The 22185-nt window shown below is 44.8% G+C and overlaps 1 protein-coding gene and 1 pseudogene across 1 annotated transcript in view; both read right to left on the bottom strand.

Annotated features, from left to right (window-relative positions):
* Positions 1 to 22185, bottom strand: part of ABTB2 (ankyrin repeat and BTB domain containing 2) — a 211534-nt gene that overhangs the window by 184097 nt on the left and 5252 nt on the right. The window lies entirely within an intron of this gene.
* Positions 3948 to 20877, bottom strand: LOC117080499 (annotated as a pseudogene).

The raw sequence follows: 22185 nt of genomic DNA, 5'->3' as shown, positions 1-22185 counted from the left end.
TTAAATGTTCCCCGGGAGGCCTGGAACTGTTCCCAAGCTGTGTGCATGCAGTTAGATCCCTTCGGAACTTTTCCAGAGCTACATCTGCAAAAGTACAAGTAAGATCCCCTTCCTGATTTTCCAATTTCATTTAACAACTTCATGGGCAGGATGCAAATGTGCTTCTTTATGAATGAGAAATTTCAGTTGCTGAGCTTGGCAGCAGAGATTTCCAAGAAATCCAGCCTTCCAGTGGACCCCCTCCTATGTTCCACCAGCACATCCCATAAAACGAGGGAGTGCTGGGTTTCAAATGGGCTGCTTGCAGGAAAGACACAGCTGTGGTAAAACCAAAAAGATATTCCTTCCAGGTGTTGAAGAATAAAGTCCTCCTGATTGAAGGGACTTTGGCTCCTTTTCAGTTTGGAGGTATTTTAAAAAGCATACACGACAAGCCTAAAAAGTGCTTACCACAAACATATAAAAGGGTCACTTCAACTCATGTAAGTATTGCTTAACATGGAAAAAATTAAAGCTTGAAAAATCAGGACCATAAAATGCAAGAAGTAAGGAGTTGTGGAAAAACAGCCCCATCTGAGGTTACAATACTCCTTCAGGAAAATAGATACACTGTTCTCTTATTCTCTTTTCTAACTGTAGCCTATACACCAGCCATGTGTATTTTGGACTCCTTCCCATCCTACCATGATTTCCGGTCTAAGTCTGGGTCCCATGGTAACTGGAGCAATTTGGCATGCTGGCCCCATACACCATGACTGGCCATATGAGGGATGCCAAGTGGGTATCTCTTCCATAACAAACATCTCTCTCTTCTGGCTCTGTAAAGAGGTTACTCTCTTACTCATAAACTCTTACGAATAAAGTCTTCAGTTGATAAATAAATCTTCCCATCCAGCCTCTTTCACTCACCCAGAAGGAAATGATAATCTTTTGCAGAGCCAGAAGATCCATGTATTCAAGATTACATTGCATGGGGTAGAAGGGTTGCAAGACTGCGAGAAAAAGAAAAATTAAAAAACCCAGCTTTGCCGCTAGCAAAAGTGTTAAGTAGTTCAGTAAAAGCCAAACCTCATTTATGGAGTGAGCAGAAGTTATCCTTGGAAATGTATTTCCTGGTAAGAGTCCCAAGGATATGGTGATATGAGTCACAGGTTTTACAAGCCTGAGGGCTAACTTCTATTTATCTTTCAGATCTCAACACAAATGACCACCTCTGGGACTGTGACAACTCCATGCCCCCAATCTGATTTTGTGGCCATGGTCTTCTCAGTATAGTATGCAATAGCCTGTATTACAACTGCCTGTTTGATTCTTGCTCTCTGACCCAGAGCTCCTGAAGGGCAGGACTGTAACTTTTCACCTCTATTCTGATGCAGCACTTGACATAAAGGAGGCATCTGCAAGTGCACGTGATGTGGCTGTAGGCAGACCTAGCCCTAGACCACATCACACATTTGGAGCATTCACCCTTTAACCTGTCCCAGCCTCCTGCATCTTCACTGCCACCTACCCACTGCACAGTTCTCCCTTCTCCTCTATGAAGACCTACCTTCAGGAAAGGCTACACTATTCATCATTCAGACTAAGGTCAAATGGAATCCTACATGCAAAATTATTCCCTCCAAAAATGTAACCCCCACACTCACACTCAGGCTATTATGCACCCATCCACCCTCCACCTAAGGGAATAAAGTTATAATTGGATAATTTTAGCCAATCACAGGGGTAGATATTTTGGTTGGGTTTTTTGAGAAGGAGCTAGAAAAACTGGCTCCTCCTGCTGCTTTTGAAAGCACACAGTGACCCACTCCTGGCCCTCAGCAAACCCAGCATCCAGGGACCCCCCAGCCAAGGGGAGTTGGTCCAGCCTAGCCCGCTGTCCGGCAATGCCTCTGTTGATTTTGCTAATAGAGCAAACAGACTCTCTTTGAAAAAGAGGCAAAGGCAGCAGAACTCTGCTTTCCTGCCCATTTCCTCTGCCTTATTAAGCAAGAAGAACTGGTTTCAGTTAAAAAAAAAAAAAAAAAAATCCTGAAAGCCACTGATGGAACAGTCTCTGAAGTGCATTCAGGGAGTCACAGGACATGGAAGGAAATGGAGAGCACAGGAACATGAATTATTGTGAGCACTGGGGAAATGCCTGCTTTGTCTGGGTGAGAAACAGGCAAAGACTTTGAGGTCAACAACGGCTATCCATAAACAAACAGCTTTACCTTATTAAGCATTAAGGGTTTTACAAATATTTCTTGAATGATTTTACATGTGTTGTCTCAGTTGATTCTCCTAATTCAACCCTATAGCACAAGTACTATCACTTTAAAAAATAAACTGAGGCTCAGAAAGGTTTAATAATTTACCTACCCCCAGAAGTTCAAGAACAGGCAAAAGCAATTGAAGGTGGCAAGAGTCAGAATAATAGTTACGTGGGGTGGACACTAACAAGGAATGGCCATGAGGGTGTCTCCTAGGCAGGAGTGTTTTAAATCTTGATCTTGACCCGGGTAGGTTACATAGGTGCATGTCTGGGTAAAAATTCATCAAGCTGTGCATTTAAGACTCTGGACTTTATGCATCCCAATCTACAATAAAGGAGAAACAAAAGAAAACAAACAAGAACAAAACAAAACAAACAAAATTCCCAAAAACTAAAAATAAAATAAAGGAAAAACAGGCTGGGTATGGTGGCTTGAGCCTGTAATTTCAGCACTTTGGGAGGCCAAGGTGGGCAGATCACTTGAGGTTAGGAGACCAGCCTGGCCAACATGGCAAAACCCTGTCTCTACTTAAAATAAACAAATTAGCTGGGTGTCGTGGTGCTCACCTGTAATCCCAGCTACTCGGGAGTAGCTGAGGCAGGAAAATCGCTTGAACCCGGGAGGCAGAGGTTGCAGTGAGCCGAGATCGTGCCACTGCACTCCAGCCTGGGCGACAAGAGTGAGACTGTCTCAAAAAATAAAATATAGTAAATAATAAGATAACGGAAAAACAGGTAATGCCTCCACCTCATATCACACAGTGAAGATCCCAAAATTGAATCCAGGTCTCCATAATTCCAAAACCTATGTTCTTGTCTCCTCTACTTTGTCAAATTCAGGAGACAGGGGCAGCACACAAGGATACGTGGATCTGCAAGCACACGACTGAGGTGTCTCAAACATCTCGGTGCTTCCCCTTTCCACTAAAGGAAGGGAGCCATAGGTGAAAAAAAAAAGCCATAGGCAAAAGTCATGATGCTGAGTGGTGACGATGGAAACAGAAAGGTCTAAAATCACACCAAGGCAAACACCATCAGATCCAACCCAAACGTTTCCTTCTCTCGGAAGGAAAATCTCCTGGCTAACATGAATACTCCTAAGGTGACTCTAATGAAAGCCTTTACATCTGGCACAGCAAGGACAAAAACAACCCTGTCTTTGTTCAACTATTTGAGACACATACAGGAGCTTATGCCTAAGACCTGCCCCAACCTAAGAATCCAGGCAACTTAAATATCCCTACTGTTCTGTGTTCTCCATGTGAAAGCCACTGTGGCTGGAGGAGAAAAACTCACTTCTCAGAGCATTTTGCATCAATGAGAGGCAATCAGAAAGGGTATGAATGGTGGCCTGTGGCATGGTTCAGGTGGTTCATGGGATAATAAATAGCTACCACCTATTGAGAACCCACTAATTTTTTAACCTCAGGTGCACAAATTGGATTTATCATAATCCTTGGTTCATGACCATTTTTAATTAGTTATAATGTGAACTCAACTCCCAAACAAAAGCTAGAGCCTTGGCAACCATCTACATGCATCTAAACCATATGACCCTCCCTCCCCTAATCCTTCCCTTTCCCTCTTCCCATGAGGCATAACCATTATCTGTGTTTACCATCCCCTCACTTTCTCTCTTATATGGTATTTACTGTGCCTGTAATGTACTCCTTCAGCACATCTTAATATTTCGTTTTTTTTTTTTGTAACCAAATGTGTGATTTATTTTTGGAAGAGAGTATTTAAAATTGAGGACTTTTTCCAGTAAAGGGGAGAAATAATAATAACAGATAATACCCTGGTTACAAGCTAATTACCACATCCTATACAATGTGGATGTGCTCAACATGTATTCAATGATATGAATAATAAACATTTGCAATTTTAAAATCCCAAATCACTTGCCAATGTTGTAAATTCAGAAATGCTGAAATAAATACTTAGAAATAAGTGTATTTTAAAAACTTTAGTCTGACAGTATTTATAGATCAACCCAAATATTACATACAAATAATACAGCACATGAATGGACATTTCTGCTAATTTCCATTTAATTTCTTCATAATATGGCTGTCTGGTGTTGCATTAGTCAAGATGCTTCCTACAACTACACGGGTATCCCAGAGACTATGATGAATCACTTTACAGCATCCAAGGTCATCAACAGAATCCTAAATGTTGTTAGCATTCAAGGGTTTCGAAAACAGTGTTGTTTGTATATGGTCCAAAAAATGCCAAACCAAATGATGGGTCAGTAAAGTCAGCCCAATATCCCTCAGCTAAAAGAGCACAGCAAATTTCCTCAGCAGCACTGATGAACTTTTCTAAGAGCACTTCTCTTTCAGTTTCTACTTCTTCACTCTAAACAGTCATATCATTCTTAGTTTTCTGTGTTACAGTCGGAATGATTACTTTGCTATTAGCTACTTCTGGAAACAGCGATTCAAAATCTTTTTGCCGCAATTCTGGACACGTTTGTATTGCACACCCTACTCTGGCACTTTCAAAGTTAAGTTTCTGCACTGTTAATTTCTTGTTCAACAGGTGCATCATTACCCTGAAATTCATTCACATATTGTGTCATCACAAACTCGTGTCTTTCACTTGATGAAATTTCTGCTAGAAACTAGGCTTTTCTTCTGTGAAGCAGTCCCATTGAGGTGACAATCAAAACCTACGTTCCCAGGAAGCTGGAACCTCTCATCTTGAGGTCCAAATGGTCCCACAGTTTCATCAGGCCACACCATTTGAGAGCATACATCTGGAGGTGCAGTGGCCACATGAGACTCATCTGAACCTGATGATCCTGCAGTCAAAAAGTCTTTGGGATTGACAACGTTTTAACTGAAGAGCAAAATCCTGGGAGATAGGAAACCAGTCTGGCTCTGTTACAAAGCACATTGGCCAACTCTACCGGAGAGGACAGTTCACTAAATAGTTTTCCTTTGGTAAAGTTATTCCAGTCGCCACCACTGTCTCCAGCTGTCCCAGAACCTGACTGTTCCTGCCATCCAATATTTGTTTTTGACTTTATCTACATTGTATCATGCTGTATATAATCTTTTGAGCTGACTTTTTTCCACTTATTACTAAAGCTTATTCAACTCATATTTTTCCTCCTATTCATTCAATGTCAGCTGAGCCCATGCACCTTATGAGAAGCATTGTTTACACTTTTGCAGTTCACCTTTACAACACCATAAGGCAGGTACTGCTGTCATTCCCAGTTTATAGATTAAAAAACAAATAGGTTGAGGTACTTGCCCAGCATCACATTAAAAAAGCAGCCAGGCCAGGCACAGAGTTTTGGGAAGCTGAGGCAGGAGGATTGCTTGAGATCAGGAGTTCAAGACTAGCCTGGCCAACATAGTGAGATCTTATCTCCATAAAAAATTTTTAAAAATTATCTGGGCATGGTGACTTGTGCCTGTTGTCCCAGCTATTTGGGAGGCTGAGGTGGAAAGACCACTTGAGCTCAGGAGTCTGAGGTTGTCATGAGCCGTGACCGCACCACTATACTCCAGCCTAGGTGACAGAGGGAGGCCCTGTCTCAAAACAAAAACAAAACCAAAAAACAAAAAACAGAAACAAAGCAGCTTACCTGGAGTTAGACCCAGGTTTGCTTCCAAAGCCCTTATTTCCCTACTGTAAGACTCAGGGTTAATGCTCGCATATGGGTGGACTCCCTCCCCATGCCAAGGGAAGGGTAGCCAAAGCTAACCCCTCAACTGGTAATCATCATCATGACTAACATGCTGGAGACTCATGCGCCAGGCCCTGTTCCAAGCATTTTAGGAGGTGTACTTCATATAATCTTGTCCACAACTATCATATGAGGTAAACATCTTACAAGTAAACATATGAGGTAAGTATCTTACAGACAAGTAAACTGAGGCACCGAGCTATGAAGCAATTTGTCAAAGAAGAAGTAGATCCAACATTTGAACCCAGGCGGTCCAGCTTCATATCCACACCGTCAATCACAAGGCCCTACTGCTTCCCAGTTCACTGAGGAGGACAACCACCTGAGTGTGTGAGTGGATTCGGATGAGTGCTGGCTGAGAGGAGGCCTGTGCTGGGCTTGCACCTGGGTGGTAACTGCAGCACTCCTGGAACCTGGCTTATTTGTTAAGGAAGACCCCGATTCTCGGCCTCTGTCTGGGGAGAAGAGTTGCATGCAGGGGCTGTACAGGGAAGGAAGCAGGGGTTGAGGAGGAGGAACAGCAAACCATAACATGGACAGCCTCAAGGACGGGCACAGCTGACTGGCGGCTGGTCTCAACCTGGGGAAATAACAAGGTTCTCAAAGCCAGGACTGGAAGGGCCAAAGGGCAGTACCTTGAGGAAAGATAGCACAAGCAGCTTTCTCAAAAAATTCTGACACTGTTACTTATAATGCAGGATTCTTATTTGACCCAGTAGCCTCATGCTTTTGATTAAAACTTTCAGCACGGAAAACATGGGCTTTGAAGTCTGACAGTACTAATCTCAAATGCTGGCTCTGCTACTTGCTGTGTATGTGCGACCTCGAGCAAGACATTTCAACTATCTCAAGGCCTCGGTTTCCTCATTTGTAAAATGAGGATAAATAATGTGACCTACAGCTCATAGGCTGTAGTGAGGATTCCACAAGATCTTGCATATAAATCACTAGTGTCCTGCTCACCTCATGGTAGGTATTTGGCAAATATCAACCTGTATTTTTATCACCACCAACTCATCACATTTGGTTGGAAAGATTAAATGACAGGGCATCCAATAAACATCGGTCATCTTTTCTAACACCTCTCCCTACTCAAATCACCCTAACCATGATCTCCACCTTACCGCCCACAGAGAAGATCCTTAAAGATCAGCCTGCTCTCTGCCTGGCCTTTCCCAAACTGTACATCGTCAAGAGGGTCCTTTGCCCCATACATACTCTGAGAGGAGCGCAGAATAAAACCCACCTCCCAGTGATGTAGATGGAATTCACAAACCTGCCCATTTATCTAGAATTGCCACAGAGCTGCTTTAAAAATACAAATGTTGGCCAGGCACAGTGGCTCACACCTGTAATCCCAGCTCTTTGGGAGGCTGAGGAGGGTGGATCACCTGAGGTCGGGAGTTCAAGACCAGCCTGGCCAACATGGTGAAACCCTGTCTTCACTAAAAGTACAAAAATTAGCTGGATGTGGTGGCGCACGCCTGTAATCTCAGCTACTCAGGAGGCTGAAGCAGGAGAATTGCTTGAACTCGGGAGGTGGAGGTTGCAGTGAGCTGAGATTGCACCACTGCACTCCAGTCTGGGCGACAGAGAGAGACTACTTCTCAAAAAAAAAAAAAAAAACAACAACAGGTGTTTTGGCCAGGAATGGTGGCTCACGCCTGTAATTCTGGCTCTTTGGGAGGCCGAGGTGGGTGGATCACTTGAGGTCAGGAGTTTGAGACCAGCATGGCCAACATGGTGAAACCCCATCTCTACTAAAAATACAAAAAAAAAAAAATAGCCGGGCATGGGGGTGTGCACCAGTAGTCCCAGCTTCTTGGGAGGCTGAGGTGGAAGAATTGCTGGAACAGGGGCAGGGCTTGCAGTGAGCTGAGATTGTGCCACCGTACTCCAGCCTGGGTGACAGAGGGAAACTCCCTCTCAAAACAAAACAAAAAAACCGATGTCTTAGCCCCACTTTTACAGGTTTTCACTTAATAGATTCAGAGTGGGTTCCAGAATATGAATCTTATTTTAAAAACTTATTTATTACTATTACTTTTGTAGAGAGACAGGGTCTCATCAGCCTTGGAGGAAAAAAGCAGAACCCAAGCCTAAGAATATCAACAGTAGGAACAGTGGCAGTGACCGTAGCAATAGCACTCCCTAAAGCCCCCTCCATCATCTTGAAATCAGCAACAGTATCTACCTCTGCAGGATACTGTGTGGTTCAAAGGAGAAAATGCAAGTAAAACATTGTAACACATCTAAGTTCTTACTATGTGTCAAGCCTTATGTGAACTGTTTTATATACATTTTGCTATTTTGTTTAGATAGTCACATCATCCCTGTGAGGTATTTTTTAAAACATCATTTCTCATCATGTTGACCAGGCTGGTCTCGAATGCCTGGCCACAAGTGATGCTCCGACCTAGGCCTCCCAAAGTGCTAGGATTACAGGTATGAGCCACCTCACCGAGTCCAGAATCAATTTTTAAAGTGCTTCAAGATGTTTCTGCAACCAGCCAGCTCCGGCAATGAGTGACTTAAGGGAAAGGTGAAGAAGTATGTGGGCTCAGGCTACAGGTTGCCACACCCCACCCCACAGCACATCCTTCTGAGGCCTGAGGGGCTGTGGGGACAATGAAGGCAACCACAGCACAGATGACAAAAAAAGCAACTATTTGGCAAGAAAAGTCCGAGTTACCCATTAACTACGAGTGATCTGTCAGTGCCAGAGAAGTCTCACAAAAGATGATGGTGTGGTCCACTGGGGCAGGGGGTGGTGCGCGGGGGGCCCTCAGTGGGGACCCAGTTACACCAATGGCAACACAATCATGCAATATCCTGGCCTCGTGTCCTTCCTGTTTTCTCTTTGAGATTGGTGCCTCTCTGAGTAGAACCATCCCTGGAAAGTAGGGATATCATCATTTCTTGGTGCCATTTGGATTCCCCCAGTTTAAACTCCTCTCTTGTAACAATGGTGATGAAAATTACTGGATTCCCTACATATGGTTCCAAGTTATTTGGATTTCATCACTAGTGGCAGATTTAGCACATTCTGGATGCCGGCAAATCAGTGGCAATTGCATAAATACATGAGCACTTCACACCACAAATTAATCCTATAGAAATAATCCAGCTCTGATTATACTGTTTGACTGGGTGGTGCTTGTTATACAGCTGGAACCAGCAGGAAGGCAGCAGGCTGGTCACCGTGTGGGGTACCAAAATGACAACCGCACAGTCATGCTTTATGACAACTGCACAGTCATGATTTTTAGCCCCACTATCCTCCAAAAAAAAAAAAAAAAAAAAAAACAGGAAAGAAGGGAAGAAGGAAGAATAAAAAGACCACATAGAGTCAATAATATGCAAGTTTAACTTAGACACTCACTTCACACACTAAACCCCTTCTGGGTCACTTTTTCTGACTAGACAGATAAAACATTCTCAAGGAGAAAATGCGAACAACACATGAAAAAAAAAGTACCAAATGCCATTGCTGGGAAGCAACAATGACGAAGATGGCAACAGTAGCTCATACCTGGTGGCTGCTACCTGCCACGTGCTGGGCTAAACACTTTACTTAGCATCATCCCATTTAATTCGCACAACCAGCCTGCCAGGTAGTTTTAGTATAATTTCTATTTTGCAAATGAGAAAATTGAGGTGTTGCAAAGTTAAATATTAGCTACATGATCTAGCCAAGTGAGTGGTGGAGTCAAGGTGTGAACCCGGGACCCAGGTGTGACCAAATATCTTTTCAGAAGGATTCTTTCTACAGCTCAAGACAGGCCTCTCTTGGTCCTGCTCTTCTCAAAGATAACTCCTCCCAAAGCCACCCTTGGCTAAGATTTCACTGAAGGCTCTGTTAGACTCAGTCCTCACGGCAAAGGATGCCAAAGGACCACAGGGCATGTGAAGCACTAAAAACTTTAACCTCAAGTTTCGAGGAGCCTCAGATCCCGGCAGTAGCTCTCCTGGTGGCAGCTTTCCAAGTAGATACCAATAGGCCAGCTTTAGGCAAACACCTCTGAAGAGAGCTCACCTTCCGTGGTGGAAGAAACAGTCCCTGAATGAAAGCTCAGAAGAGCTAGTTCAAACAAACAAACATCCTCTGACTTATGACAAGAAGCCAGTCAACAAGCTCAGTAAAGATGAGCCTTAGAGGAAAAACACAGAACCCAAGCCTAGGAAAAAAGCAGAACCCAAGCAACAGTACAGTGGCAGTGATGGCAGCAATGGCACTCCCTGAAGCCCCTCCCATCATCTTGAAATCAGCAACAGCATCTACCTCTGCAGGATACTGTGTGGCTCAAAGAAGAAAATGCAGGTAAAACACTGTAACACATCTAAGTTCTTACTATGTGTTAAGCCTTATGCTAACTGTTTTGTATACATTTTATTATTTTGTTTAAATAGTCACATCATCCCTGGGAGGTATTTTTTAAAACACCATTTCGCTGACAAGGAAACAACTTGAGAGGGCTAAGTGACTTGCCCGAGGCCATGCAGCTTGGAAATCATAAAACCCAACCTTGTGTCAAGGGTCCAGAGATTAGAGCCACAAGAATCAATGGCCTTAATCTCCGCTTCCATGAATCTTCTTGTTTCTGCAAACAGAGGGCTTCTGAGAAGCTGGGGAATGGTTAAAATTTTCAGACCTGTGAAAACCCAGAAAGCTGGCCCCAAGTGACCCACCGCTGACCCACTCTAATGGCTGTGTTGTTGCACAGAACTGTCTGCGATGATGGAAATGTTCTATATCTGCATTGTCCAATATGGTAGCCACTAGCCACTTATGATGAGGGAGCACAAGAAATGTGACTTGCATGACTGAGGAAATGATTTTTTTTTAACCTTATTGAATTTTAATACATTTAAATATACACATGTGGCAAGTGGCCGCCGTACTGAACAGAGCAGCTCTGGGGCTCCTCTCTCTCACAGCTTGTCAGGCCTCCTGGGCACCACAAGATGAAAGTTCTACAAAAACTCATGACTTCCCAGGCCAGGCCTCAGTGTGAATGGAAAAATAAAATAAATTTTTCTTACTCCCAAGTAAATGCCATTGCTCTGATCTTGGAACGTTTTCAGCTGGAAGAGAGAAAGGGCCATTTCCAAAACAAATGACCTCTCTCCATTATCCCCCCTTTTAAAGGAAAAAGATTAAACATGTAAAGCATTCCCCATTAAATTACTTAGGAAAGGTCGCCACATTTTCTGGTGACAAATGCCTTTGGCTTACGATGACACAAGGACTCAAACATGGTAGAAAGGAAAAGCCAGAAGGGTAAACAAGAAGAGGTCCCACACTCTCCAAGGTATCATAAATCAAGGACATAGACTCAAGGAGCTAACAGCTTCCAAACAGTCTTCCTCTTGAGCTATTTTAAGCAACCAACACACACAACATTTCAGAGGCAATTTCATTCACACTAACAGAAGAGAAGCAATGTGCTTCATAGGGTATTATCTTTAAACACGCAGAGAAACAAATACCTACCCCACAGGTCTCAGGCCCGGCTGGCTGGCCACCCCACTGGGCGATGTTACTATTTTCAGGCCCCCAGTAGCTCGGTTGTTGAGACGCAGCGAGGGGTGCTTTGGCCTGGCTTCAGTTCCTCTTGTCCTGTTGGGCCAACCCATTCATTTCTTTGCTCAGGAAATCACTGCATGTGCTTTGTCCCTACCCAGGCCACTCCTGAGGTCAGGAGGCCACAGGGCAAATGAGGACTTCAGAGCTCAAAGAGCCCAGCTGTGTCATTGACTAGCTATGTCACCTGAACTTCTCTGAGCCTCAGTTTTTTCAGCAGCAAAATGGGAATAAGAGTATATATGATGGTAAGAATCACATGATATAATACATGGGAAGCACACGGGCTGGGGCCTGGTGCTCTGTAAAAGTTTGACCCAGGGTAGGTCTGTGCTGGGTATCAGAGTTGAGAATTCAGTCTCTTGGCTTCTCTGGCTGGGGAGGGAACATGCAAGGTTGAAGAGTAGAGAATCAGGGCTAAGGCTGCCTGGATTTGATTACAGTCTCCACCACTTATCACCTGCATGACCGTGAGCAAGCTACCAAACCTGTGACTTTGTTTCCTCCTCTTAAAGATGGGAATCACAGTATTCACTTCATTTACCAGTGGGGTAAATAATATCATATGGTGTCACTCCCATTCCATTTATTTATTCATTCATTCATTCATTCATTTTTTGAGATGGAGTCTCACTCTGTCGCCCAGGCTGGAGGGCAGCAGTGTGATCTTGGCTCACTGCAACCTCTGCATCCTGGGTTCAAGTGATCCTGCTGCCTCAGCCTCCCGAGTAGCTGGGATTACAGGTGTGCGCCACCACTCTGGGCTAATATGTTGCTCCCATTTTAGATCTAGCCATGCCCTTTTCACGTAAACCTAACAATTCAAGTTTCTCTTGAGTGTTCTTTGGTGATCCCTCTAGATGAGTGAGCCCAAGCCACGGTGGCTGTGAAGTGAAGGAAAGTCACCATCCTACGTGGGACGAAAAGACATACTCCAGAACAAGGATCTTTCACCACTAATAATAGTTAATGTCTGCATCCTCACTACATACCAGGCTCTCCCAGGAATGCTACCCACATGGTCTGGGCCTCATGCCAGACCATTTATTTCAGAATATCTGGAGGTAGGGCCTTAAGACAGACACACATACACTCACTTTTTTTCTTTTTTTCTGTTGAGACGGAGTCTTGCTCTGTTGCTCAGGCTGGAGTACAGCGGTGTGATCTGCGCTCACTGCAACCTCCGCCTCCCAGGGTCAAGTAGTTCTCCTGTCTCAGCCTCCCGAGTAGCTGGGATTACAGGCGCCTGCCACCACACCTGCCTCATTTTTGTATTTTTAGTAGAGACAGGTTTCACCATGTTGGCCAAGCTGGTCTCGAACTACTGACCTCAGGTGATCTGCCCACCTTGGCCTCCCCAAGTGTTGGGATTACAGGCTTGAGCCACCACACCTGGCAGCCACTTTTATTTTTAAGCTATCCAAGTAATACTAATGTGAATCTAGGATTGAAAATCACTGAAACAACAACCTTATGAGCTAGAAACTATGGCAACCCCATTTAACAGAAGAGGAAAACTGAGGGCAGAGACATCAGCTATCTAGCTGGCAATCAGACAGTGACAACTCCTTCAGACCCTATCTCTTAGACCCCCTGTGCACCCTGCCCCTGTTGAGAAGCAGAAGTCAAAGCATCCAACAGGCACTTGGACACTCTCAAACCATTCAGACACCACTCCAGGCCCAATGCCTTCTCAAATCACCTAAGAGTGTTCTTTTTCTGGCCAAATTTCAGACCCAGACTTGACCTCCAGGAATCCAAAGCTGCCTGAAAAATGGAGTCTTGCTTTCCCAGAATTGAAGGACACAGACACAAAGTCACAATGATCCACAGAACAATTGGACTAATTAAACAGGCCCCATTTTAATGACAGGAAACAACAGAGTTGATGATCTTTATTAAAGGCTGCTGGCTGCCTATAAAAAAGCTGGAAAGCAAAATTCAGGGGCTCTTATGGCCATTAGCCAAAGACTGTAAGACTGAAAATTAAATCTCTATTGTCTGAATCTCTATGCAGCCCTGCTATAATGAGCCCACCCTCTGGAAGGGCAAAGAAGGGCGATATTTCAATCCATCACATGACTAATGAACTTCAAGGTGGCCTGTCTCCCAGCCAACTTCCTATTTTTTTTTCGGAGACAGGGTCTTACTCTGTTGCCCAGGCTGGAGTGCAGTGGTGTGATACCGGCTTACTGCAGCCTCCGCCTCCTGGGCTTAAGCAATCCTCTCACCTCAGCCTCCCAAGTAGCCGGGACCACAGATGTGTGCCATTATACCTAGCTAGTTTTTGTATTTTTTTTTTGTAGAAACGAGGCTTTACTGTGTTGCCTGGTCTGATCTCAAACTCCTGGACTCAAGCCATCCACCTGCCTCGGTCTCCCAAGGGGCTAGGATTACAGGTGTGAGTCACTGTGCCCAGCCCAACCTATTTGATATCTGTATGTGACTTGAGACAGACAACTAAAACAACGCTGGGATCTTTGCTGCAGTCCTGCTTCTTCCATACATAGCTTTCCCCACTTCAGTCAATGGTCACTCTCTCCTTCCAGTTGCTCAGACCATAGCAAATTGGTGTCACCGTTGATTCCTCTCTCATACCTCACACATCCAAGCTGTTGGCAAATGCCAGTGGCTGGTCCTGCTGCTTCCACACTTGATACTAAAGTCAATTTCCAACACAATAGAGAGAGTGACCCTGCGGAAATACAAATCAGATCAAGTCACTCTGCGCTTGAGTCCCTCAAATGCCTTTCAGCTTACTCAGAACTAAAAGTCAATGAATTATTACCCAATGGTCTACCCCACTAACCACCCCACCGTTTCCTCTCCCAACCACATCTCCTGCTACACTCACCCCAGCCACATGCAAGGAGCTTCTCCTTGGTGCTCCTCGAACCCACCAGGAACGCTTGCTATTCCCTCTGCCTGGAGCTGTCTTCTCCAGCCAGGCTGGCCTCATGTGATTCCCCTTGCTCTGCCTCATTATCCACAGGGACTGCACCCTGCCCTCCTTCAGTCCTCTTTTTTTTTTTTTTTTTCTGAGACAGAGTCTCGCTCTGTCGCCCAGGCTGGAGTGCAGTGGCTGGATCTCAGCCTCCTGAGTAGCTGGGACTACAGGCGCCCGCCACCTTGCCCAGCTAGTTTATTGTACTTTTTAGTAGAGACGGGGTTTCACCGTGTTAGCCAGGATGGTCTCGATCTCCTGACCTCGTGATCCACCCGTCTCGGCCTCCCAAAGTGCTGGGATTACAGGCTTGAGCCACCGCGCCCGGCCTCAGGCCCCTTTTATTCATTTGTTGCATCACCAGCTCCTGGAACAGTGCTCAGTACACAGTCCTCAATAAATATTTGTTGGATGAACAAACGGATGTACCCCAAACAGAACTCCCGGCCTCTCCCCTACCCAGTCCTCAGACTCCCCACCCCCGCCATCATCATTTGTCTCCTCAAAGAACAGTGTTTGTGGCGGTAGAAAACACTAGTTAGGATACTTTACAAGCACCCATTGGACAGGTGGGGGACATTGCGATGCCTTCTCAGAGGCAGCCCTACCCCTGAGGCCTTCTCACCTGCTACTGAATTGGGTCCCAGCGTAGTCCTGGCCTGCCCAGCTGGTACTCAAGCTGATTAAGTCCAGAAGAACAGCTGCAAGCAACTTGCTTCCAAATTGTGTCCCCATGTACAACTTTAATTACTCGGCTACCGAGATGGGTTGAAGAAACAACCAGGTCCCTGGCTTTCACAAAAGCAACTTTTCTTTTTTTTTTTTTTTTTTTGCCGTATATTCTGCCTGTCCAGAAGGTTTCATCGATTTTCAACTTGGGATTTGAAGGGTGGATGGGCTGGTTGGGGAAGAGAGACAGGCAAGCCACCCCATTTCCCTAGCCTCTCATACTGACCTGCCCAAGCCCCGTTCAAGCTATGTGACTGTGAAGTAGATCAGGGTTCAGAGCCTATATACCTCGGAGCATGGAGCTCCACGTCTCGGCCTTCAGCATTCCTAGCAGCCTGTCATCCTCAGTTACTCTCATTTTCCCTCCTCTTTGAAACACCGGCCCTGCCAACGGCAACAAACAGCATTTAAAAATATCCTGCTGGATTATATAGCTCTGCCTTCGAAATTCCTCACAATGCCTGTCTCTGTCCCACATCGTATAAAGAAGGGTGTAGCATATTTAATTTTTTTTTTTTTCTAGCTGCTCCCCTGCTATAAATACCCAAGTCTGGGTAGGCGGGCTTCAAGCACAGGCTGTATGAAGTCACCTCGGAGCTGGATCTCACCACAGTGCCGGCCTGCCAGGGCCTGGATGCAGCTGTCAAGCACTGAAGCATGAGGTCGGTCAAAAGCATGTAGCACTCATTTTCTGGGGAAAGGGGCACAGGAAAACCCCCAAGTACAGTAATTGCAGTTAATCTTAATATTAAAAAGACAGTGTCCAGCCCTATTACCAAGCCAGGTCTTTAGAAAGCTCGTCCAGCACCATCCTGGGCTGTTTCTTTCCCAAGGATACTAATTCCAGGGCTCGACCTTAGGAAAATGACTGCACAGTGTCCATGTGGGATCTAGAAACATTATCAGAGACAGAAAGGCCCTTGGGGAATCGAGTCTGACCTCTCCACACCACAGATAAGGAAACAGAGATCCAAGAGATGGAAGGAGTCACGCCAGGTCACAGACAGGGTAAGCTCTACCCCAGAATTTTCTGGATCCAAATCCTCACATCTCTGTACTGGATTGTTCCGGATGCTTGTGCATGTACACTCGCTTGGTATGTGAGCCTCAGGCTTGTGTTTATTAATAGCTCTCCTCACAGCAAATACTAATTTTCACATTTTTTAAGGTACAGACTAAAAAAAGTTGTAAAGGTCTCAATAAAAGCTTGGCTTCAACTGTAGGGAGGGTTTTCATGCACTGAGAGGCCCATTTCAAACTCTTTGAGGTCCAGTTTAATGTCTTGTCAACTCTAACCTTATATGTCCAGACTTCCAAGTTTAGTTTTCCTGTTTAATTTTTCCATCATGGGCCTGACTCTCCTCAGCTTACTTTTAGAAAGCAAACCATGGGCCAGGCATGGTGGCTCACACCTGTAATCCCAGCACTTTGGGAGGCCAAGGTGGGTAGATCACTTGAGGTCAGGAGTTCGAGACCAGCCTGGCCAACATGGTAAAACCCTGTCTCTACTGAAAATGTGAAAATTAGCCAGGTGTGGTGGCACCTGCCTATAATCTCAGCTAATTGAGAGGCTGAGGCAGGAGAATTGCTTGAACCTGGGAGGTGGAGGCTGCAGTGAGCTGAGATCACACCACTGCACTCCAACCTGGGTGACAGAGTGAGACTTCGTGTCAAATAAAAAAAAAAAAAAAGGAAAGAAAGAGAACTATGGGCCTCAAGTCACTACAAATGACTGTGTATATATTTTTGCAATATGTTCATGAAGTTTATCTTCGTCAAGTGACAAGAAAATTCCTTCCCTTCATAACACTGGAGTCACGAAAAAGACCAACATCTGAGTTATTAGCTAAGCCATTGATGACCTATCACATTTTATTATTGTCAGCAGAATTCAGCTGCACCTTAGGGACTCCAATTCCATGACAATTAGCTATAAGGTGGTCCCACAATATTAAGCACTTAATATGCTTGAAATCTTTATTATCAGTGCTTTGGAAACACATTAACTAAGAATTAAAATGTCAGCATGTCTGAGAATTGAGCTTTCATTGTCCAAAATAACAAACCCTAAACTGGAAGTTGAATATTGTATATATCAGTCAGACTTAAAACCAAAAAAAAAAAAAGTTCTGGGACCATCTTCTCTCACCCTATTTTATGCTGCTCTCTCCTTCCACAATTAAGAATCCTGCTTTGGCAAGAGTCAATCCAATGGCCTCATTTAACACATTTGCCAGTCTTGACCTTCATTCTGTACTGGGATTGCTTTGGACTGAAGTGCTACGTTCAGGGCCATGGAAGAAATGCAAAGTCAGAGCCAAATTCAACAAGAAAAGAAGGGTTGATAGAAGCCTTGTTCTTCATCCCCTCTCAACCCAAGTTTGCTCGGTTAAGGTCTTCTTTTAATGCTTTTACTGCTAGGACAGCAGACGGGTGCATTTTTGAGGTCAAGCTTTCAATCACCAAGAGGAGTAATTGGAGGTCTGAGGCCATGGTTAAGATGAGCTAGGGAGAAGACACACTCAATTTCTGAATTATGAAAATAAGTTTTGGAAAACTCTCATCCTGTACTCTGGCAGACTTCTTAACATCTGGATAAAAGATGTGGGAAAGCTTTCCTTTTTCCTGTGTTATCTCCACTGTTTCTGCTTGTCATGTATCTGAACCTTCCACCCAAACAGGAGAACTTGCTGTTCTCCAACACATACACGTTGGTTTCCAGGTCTTTGCTCACACTGTTCCCTCTGCCTGGAAGCCTCTGGGGGCTCTGCATCCCTTTCCGCCTCTGCAGTTGCAGCTCTATCTGCCCAAATCACTGGCACACCTGCCACGTCCTCCACAAAGAAACCCTGACTTCCTTCCACACAGCCAGCCAGGAGTCATCTCTTCCCTTTAAGCTTTCTAATCACCAGAACCTTTAAGGTCCCCAGCTATGGGACAGAAGTTATATCTACCTTCCAGAGGGGCTGGGAGGATTACATGAAACAGCTCCTGAAAAGCACCCACGATGGGGAACCAGCAATGTAGACTAGACAGTGGAGTCTATTGCCATTGCTCCCCTCTTTGTTTGAAGGCAGTGATTACAAACTTCTTTGTAACTATCTGTACATATGCTTTGCTTTCCCTACTAGATTCTGAACACTTCTAACTCTAAAGAGGCAAGATTCTTGTCCCCTGCTAATCTGTCTCCACTGCCTTGGATGTAGCTGGCACTCAGTGAGCAGTTGATTAATAATGCCGGCGTGGCATTCCTTGGGAGTACTTGGGCTGTGTTCCTTATGTCGCTCCTCCCAATCCTGCATGTAGCTCCAAGTACACAACCAAAGCTGCAAAACCACTTAGGCCTTTTTTAAAACAAGCAAGAAGACCACAAAGTGTGTTTACATGACAGGCTAGCAAAACAGAAAACACCTGCTATGATCTGTGGCTGAGGATTTGGCAGCTGCCATAAGCAGGGTCCAATATCCACAGCAGAATTTCTCTCTGGGGGCCTGGAGCTTTGAATGTGCACTGTCACTGTCATCCTGGCAGAGGTGGGCCTGAGCTCAGAGGCAGAGATCTAATCTCTTTGCCCACTGCCAGACCACTTGTTGTTGGGGGCCACTGAGCCATAACTGAGCAAGGTGCAAGGGTGCTTTTTCCAGATTCCATAACTTCCTCCTACCTCCACAAACAAACTGTTAGCCACCAAGGAAAGCCTTGTGAGTAATACCCGTCTCCCTGAGATTTGGGTCATGACCCTCCTTGCACTAGAGACTTTGGCAAAAATGAACACAATTACTGCATCCAACACAAGTTTGTTAAAAACAATTAGAATATTTTATGTGTCAGGCATAACACAAAGTTCCTCACAGAGACTACTATGAAATCCTCACAACCATCCTATGAGTTGGGTACTATTTTCAGTCCTATCTTATAGAGCAGTGTTTCACAGCAACGGTGAATTTGCTCCCCAGGGAACATCTGGAAAAGTCTGGAGACATTTTTGATGGCCTCAACTGGTGGTGGCTATGAAGCATCCTACAATGCCCAAGAGAGCCCCATGACAAAACATGATCCAGTCCAAAATGTCAATAGTGCCCTGTGATCAAGGAAGAAACGAAGGCACGGAAGTGAAACAACTCGCCCAGGGTCACACAGCTCCCAAGTGAGGTTATGAGGAATTACAGCCAGGCAGCTCCACCCCATGCTGGCTCTCACCAGCAAGCCTGGCTGCATCTCTCACATCCTAGGGCACTGAGGATGCACAAGGCACAACCGCATGTGTATAAGCCTCTCATTTTACAGTAGAGGAAATAGAAACTTAGTATGACTTGCTTGAAGGCCTAGGTCAGTAAGAGGCAAATCAATTTGGGACTCAATTCAGACACCAAAGCCTGGGCCCTTCAGTGCTTTGCTACATCGCTGACTCATTCTCTCCCTGTGCTTTAAACACTGAGATGGAGTCAGCAGCTGGACACCATGGGGGACTGGGAGGAAATCAAAGCCCCCTTCATAAAGACTCTTCTGCCAACACCAGGACAGGTGCACCAAGCTCCCCGAGACCAGTGACCCAGACTCAAATCCCTCCTGGTGCCTTCCCTCCTTCATGTATTCACCTTTGCTGAGCTGACTCACCCCTCCTTTAGAAGAGCATCGCAGTGGACTCTGCAGCTTCTCTATTCAGCTGAGCTCATTGGTCACCAGCAGGTGACACTTATAAAGGCTCTCCTCGGGCAGCAGAGCTCTCTGTACCCCCTTCTTCCACCCCCAGGAGCAGCAATAATGGCTCTGTAAAATCAATGGCGCCTTTAGGGTGGGGAGAGCCAGCAAGCAGCATTTAAACAGAGTAACAACATCCTTTGGAGGAAGATACACCCCTGGGTGTCAATGCCTGCTCTTTCACTGTGGTCACGAACACTCACTGGCCTAACAAATGTAAAGTGTCTGGACACCACAGGCCATTAACAAACAAGACCTATAACAAGTGTTGTTCTTGCTATGAGTTTGACCCTAGCTGCCATTTGAAGGAGGCCAAGTACTGGCCTGTATTTGCTACCTTGGATTCTGTAATTCTTTATAGGAAAAGCACAGACTTGGGGCTTGGGCAAAATGAGACTTAGTCATTATTGAGCTTAGTTATTATTGAGCTGTGAATTCTGGACTCACGGAGACCTCTCAGTGAAAGGACACACATTTGCAGGATTCTTATGGGGACCTAGAAAGCTCACAGACGAGAATAAGCTTGAGGTGTTGCAGAAAAGTCAGACCTACCACTACAGCTGCAGAAGAGTAGAAATAGAGGCGAAGCATCTACCCACTGTCCTGTCAGACAAAGGATGAATACTGACGGTGAGGTGGGATAAGGACAAAGCTGAGGATGTGCAACAAAGTGTCTCTGGTTTGTTTCAGAACTTCCCATTCTTGGGATGCCAACCCAGGAATGTCTTGGCAATTGATTACCTTGGTTCAGTCCTCAGACTGGAGGCAGATGGAGTGGGACACAGATGTAAACTCTTACGAGCAACAGTCATCAACATAAAGTGTCCTCTGGGGCAGCTCTGTTGGCAAGGGGGCGATTGGTATTTCCATTCTTAAGGAAACCTTCAACTCAACTCTGTTGACTTACCTGAAGCCTGCTCTACCAGATGTCTGTTGCGAAGCCCTTCCTCTTTGGGTATCATACACTGAAGACATTCTCCTAATCTGAAAACTCCCCCAACTCACATCTTGCACATCAAAGCCAGACTTGGGAACCCTGCTAGAAATCAGGGTACCCAAAGGTTGAATGTAGCCCCAAAATGCTGACTCTGTGCATTAAGAACAACTTGGAAATTTTCTGCCTTGGTAGAAATGGGGGACGGTTCTTCTGATGTGTCAAAGGAATTCAAGTACAAATTTTAAACCTGTATGGCAGGATCTATCCTTTGCCTAGCATTTATAGAGCACATATTGTAGACACTGTGAGAGGTACAGGGAAGACAACAATGCCTATGAGTCCACAGTTGGATGGGAGAGACACACATAAGCAGGAAATGATTTAAGAATATGCCCTCGGTGTTAAGGAAACATCACAAAGGGGTGACTCTTCCAGTTCGGGGAGGCAGGTAGAGCTTTCAGAAGGAGCAAGTGGAACAACTCTACCTTGTTGCTCTTACTACTTAAGGCCAGGGTTGCCCTTCTCAGGCACGCAAGAAAAAAAAAAAAAATTCGTTTCCAAAGTTTGCTCTGTTTCAGTTTTACCAGCTCTCTTGGCTTTCATAAAATGGTTAAAGAGATGGGAAGCTACCCTCATCCTTCAGACTACCCAGGTGTGGAAAGTGATTAAACAACACGTAAGAAGCCCAATCAACCCTTGCTGCTTCAGCTGATTCTCTCAGTAGAAATTCATCCTAAATCTCATCACCAAATAAATCCTACAGCCAGAAGGTTTTATCCCTGCTCTACACGCAGCCCTTTTCTTTCTCAGCTCTAAGTGAGATGTTGAGACTTCTCTCAGCTGGTGAATAACTGAATCATTCAGAAAAGTCCTCAGTCACTATTTTTGGCCTAAAGGTCCTTAGCAGTATTGATATTACTGGCGATCACTAATAAACCTTCAGAGAAGCATTTCTTGACTGTCATTTAAATTAGCCCCATCACACCATCCCATTACCCTGCCCTTTAAAAAAAAATATTTTAAACAACATTCACTACCAAGAGAAGATCCTTACTTATTCACTTTTTCTCATTTCCTCCACCGGATTATAAACTTCATGAGAGGAGGGCTTTTCTTCTTGCTCATCACTTAGTCCACAGCACTTTTAACAGTGGTGGGTACAGGGTCAGTGCTCAATAATTGTTGAATGAATTTACTATTTATTGAACATTTACTATGTGCTAAGATCTTTACATCTATTGTCTCATTTAATTCTCATACCAACCATATAAGCTAGACGCTCTTACTAGTTCCCATTATGCAGATGACAAAATTGAAGGTTAGAATGGTTAAG

This window comes from Trachypithecus francoisi, unplaced genomic scaffold (genome assembly GCF_009764315.1).
Source record: "Trachypithecus francoisi isolate TF-2019V2 unplaced genomic scaffold, Tfra_2.0 Lachesis_group8, whole genome shotgun sequence".
NCBI lineage: Eukaryota > Metazoa > Chordata > Mammalia > Primates > Cercopithecidae > Trachypithecus > Trachypithecus francoisi.
The sequence above is the reverse complement of the archived record's forward strand: the minus strand, read 5'-3'. Positions and strand labels throughout refer to the sequence as shown.